Below are 4,514 nucleotides of genomic sequence, written 5' to 3' on the forward strand. Positions count from 1 at the left end.
AATCTGTTTATGAAATGGCTTATAAATGTTTTCAAACCCTAGGGCGCAGTTGACGTCACATATAACGTGAATATGCATATCGCAAGATTTAAATTTCATGGCTTTCAAACTCGAGAACTAAGCAAAATATCTTTAATTAAAAACACATTTAAAGTCGTTTTGAGCATGAAAATAATGAAAAAAAAAAGTTTAGAAACATGCGTTGTGTCCATCAAAAAAGGGACTGATTCACGATTTCCCCCAAAATTTTGTTTTTTACTTTTAATGATCAAAATCTACTGTATAATTTTTTTGAAAGATTTCACATAAAAATTAAGGTTATACATTATCACAGAAGCTCGTTATAGAGAGTTAATTATTTGTTTTGTAAACAAAGATTGTGGTATGCTATTGTTTACGAAATTTTCAAAAGAAATGGATATCGATCTAAGTTTATTATATCTTTCACATTCAAGCATTTTTGGGGGTAAAATATGTCATCTAAAAGTTAAAATATGTGACTATACAAAATTAAGATGCATTATATTACAAAATCAATAGTTCACTTGTTTGTTTGTTTACAAATATAAAGACTCGAGTCTTTGTTTACATACCACAGATTTAAGGCTAATATATTGCTTTCATTATTGCATTTCAAAGGTAAAATTTTGGCTGTCAACATTAAATGAACTATATTTTTAATGTTAAACATAAAACATGAAAAATATTTTTATCAAAAATCGTGAACCAGTCCCTTTAACTCGAATAGAAAAAATATTTGACATCGAAATCTCCAACAGCAGATTGACAAAAACCATGTTTCCTTGTAGTCTTTATGCAAGCATTTCTTTATCCGATTTTGACATGCTGATATTATTTCAAATATATAACATCCAGCGGCGTAGCAGAAAGCGGAAAGGGCAGGGGGTTGGGGACCAATACACATTTTCTTTAATTTTAAACATAGGCACATGGGGTAAGGACATTGTAACTTCCTTCAATTAAAAAAAACAACAACAACAAAAAACCGATTATCCATTAGTTTTACTGCAATTTTTTTCCCCAATTTTTTAAGAGGTTTTATAATAGCTAAACTTAAAGGACACATCTCATGTTTTCAAAGTATACACAATTACATGCATTTTGCCTTCTTTATGCTTATAGTAATTAATTCTAATAGTTCGTTCGCCAAAATTTTGCGATAATTAACCACAATATAGACTTAAATCTAAGCCCCAATTTCAAAAAGTCTAGTTAATTAGGTAGGTAGTCACGTGGTACAGTGACGTCATATGCGCCCTTCGGATTGTATATTAAGTAGTGTGAAATATTATTAAAAACTCAGCTTTTAGGAGCCTAATTTATTCACCATGGGCAACATTTACATCGATGTTGACAAATTTTCCGAGTTTTATATGTTTTCGTCACCAGTGCATACATATAGCGATGTAAATACCCAAATATAGCGAGAAAAGCGTGTATGAAATCGGCAATAAATACTGCGAGTAAATAATGTTTATATGGGTCGCTGTCTACAAACTGTTTGATAATGTTATTCCTTCATATATCTGTAATTGGCGCTGTCCCACCCCCCTCCCTGTTTTTGTGTTTTTGAATTCCGTGAAAGCTTAATCAAAACTAGTAAAATTCGATGTATCTAAAATGAAAGAAAATACAATCGAATTTAATAGTTTTAAATAAAGCTTTGACAGAGTTCAGAAACACATTAGTTGTTATAACTAGAGTAAATAAAGTATCCAAAAAAAATACAGTTAATCTAATTGATAATTAATTTTTCTACCAGTTATGTTATAACTGGTACACCGGCCTTACCCCATGTGCCTTTGATTTTAAACAGATTGATAAACATAATACACTAACTTGTATGCCATATTTTTTTCTTAATGTATTTTGTAGTAATTGAAATATAGTCAAATTAAGTAATTATTTCATTTTTTTAACGCAACAATGTGGAAGCACATGCTTCAGTGCTTCGAAGGAAGCTACGCCACTGTATCAAAATAGCATCTAAATTCATGCTGCCTCTGATCCCGCCAGACAGATTAATAATCGTATGTTTGAAATTAGAACCCTGACGCATGAAAGGATGATATTACCTTTAAGGCTTTCTCAAACAAGTAACGTCACGCCATCGTATTGATTTAGAATAAGTTTAGTATTTAAAAAAATTAGAATACCAAAAATTTGTTGTAATTAGTCGTTATATAAAGTATACTCACATACATGTACCAGTTACATAAATTGCCCCCCTTTCTCAGGTAAACAGAGAATTCGACATGAAGTATTTCAGCATCTTTTGATCAAAGAATGATTATTTTCCACTGGTAGAGACACATTTCACCCGGAGGCGTCTTTAAAAGTTGTGCTATAATGTGTAGCTTCACCGGGTATTAACGTCATGTAATAAACATGCGGGTGTTTATTTATGCTATAAACGCCCACATATTTCAAAAGAAGAAATGATAGGTCCCCATTCAAGCTTAACATGCAGCGTTCCTTGACGATGACTTCCCTATGGTGAGGATATCCAGTGATCACATGATTACCCACAAAAATGAGTTTTTGGGGCTCTTTCATTTGTTATTTTCTCCAAATACATAGTACAATCTTCATTACTAAATAGCAAATATAGATCGCTATGTTCCTATAATTGGATAATAAAGAAATAAACATTTATTCCAAATATGATATAGTACTGATATACCGGAAAAACGCAACATCTACATTTTTATAATTCCAATCTTATTTATTACAATTGTTTTGATTGGACAAAAATAAAGCTGAACAAGAGTTTACACATCAATAAATCCGAAAACGCGATGTATTCATACACGCTTGAAAACAAACAACATAGTGCGGGTAACTATTCAAATTTTTGCAATTGTTAATTAAGTCAATGAATAGGAATTATAAGAATCAAACATTCTTTTGGAAGAATTTATCGATGTGTAAACTCCGGACATTTTACTCACAAACTTAACACAAACTTAACATAAAAGTGCTTCGCACTTTTATTCAGTTTGTGAGTAAAATGTCCGGAGTTTACACATCGATAAATTCTTCCAAAAGAATGTTTAATCCTATAATAAACTTTTTCTGAAAATATCAGTCTTTACACGAGCAAATAGGAAATGTTTTTCCTCACACTTCGTCTCCTGCATATAATATCAGCTTATTCATAGGCATATGGAATGACTGTAATAGAATCACATGCCCATACCGGTACTGCAGATTGATATACATCTAATATCCGACCATTCATTTCTAGATTTGTAGAAATATTGCTGCCATGACAAAGTAAATAGGCTTTAATGTTCTCTCATACCACTGCTTAGCTGTTCTTTTCATTCTGATTTGAACTGCGGTTTATTTCATTTATCTGATGGAGACAGAGGGTGGATGGGGTTGGTAAATAGTGGATGATTTTTTATCCAAGGCACATGATCTCAATATGTGTGTTCAAATAAGAATGAAAATAACAGCACAATTTAGAAAAATGGAATTTGATTTATAATTTAGATATCTGCTTGGTGCTACCTCAAATTACAAATTCACCTCATTTGAGCTATTAATTTATCTGTACTACAGTTATTTTACTTTTTCTCTTCTCCCGCGTCTCATTTCAACCAATTGTTTATCATTCCTCACTTACATAAAAAGTGATTTTGTTAAATCGCGACTGAAATACCGATAAACCTTTTTAGTACATAATAATTGAAGTCTCACGTAATATAATTTAACATAATGTTAGAAAAAACCCATTTCGTAATGTCCACTGCACACACAGAAACATACTATGCATTTTTTATTCTAATTCAACCGGAGAGAGGGTAATTACATTACAGATTCGTTGAATCAAAACTGTAGTTCGTGGAAGGGAAGAAGTTTGATTTTAATCAGGTGTTTCTCCATTGCCAGAAGCTGGAAATCTGGGTCAGACACCATAAATACATCCGTCATCTGCACGCTACCAGGCGTTCCTAAGTATAATGTATCAACTTTTAAGGACACTTGCGATAAACAAGCTTTTCACAAAAATAATGAAATTGAGGGGAAAAAAACCCCAAACGTTATCATAATCAATATACATGTAAACACGATTTACAAATACGTGTAATAAACTAAAACAAATAACGGCGGGACATTTGTATAGAGTTGCTATTACACTCTATACATATTATACTCTATTTTTCTTATATAGGAAGAAAAATAGTTTTCAACTTTTGAACATGGTAGGAAATTTACGATTCCCTTATATTTTTATTTTAGATGTGTATCACATACACACAAAACTTTACTCTTTTTCAATGACTGTTATGAATGCGTTATTTGAGAAAGGCAAAGCTAGCCAATACACATACTTCCATACACCAAATTCGTTTTTGCCTCAATTGTCTTTCATGTTGTTTCTTTGATTTCCTTAAATAGCTGGTATTACAAACTGTTTGTCACATGTTTCATTATTCGTAACCATTTCAATATAATGCTTTTATTTATAATTCATTTCAAAATTA

General features: G+C 31.5%; 1 protein-coding gene across 4 annotated transcripts in view; it reads right to left on the bottom strand.

Annotated features, from left to right (window-relative positions):
- LOC125645868 (uncharacterized) overlaps nt 1–2,373 on the bottom strand; it is a 78,143-nt gene extending 75,770 nt beyond the window's left edge. For all 4 annotated transcript variants that reach the window (XR_008796236.1, XM_056141780.1, XM_056141781.1 and 1 more), the window contains exon 1: nt 2,220–2,373. The gene's annotated coding sequence lies outside the window, so the exon portion shown is untranslated. The remainder of the gene's footprint in view (nt 1–2,219) is intronic.
- Nucleotides 2,374–4,514: the final 2,141 nt, after the last annotated feature.

The sequence above is a fragment of the Ostrea edulis genome, chromosome 6 (assembly GCF_947568905.1).
Source record: "Ostrea edulis chromosome 6, xbOstEdul1.1, whole genome shotgun sequence".
Taxonomy (NCBI): Eukaryota; Metazoa; Mollusca; class Bivalvia; order Ostreida; family Ostreidae; genus Ostrea; species Ostrea edulis.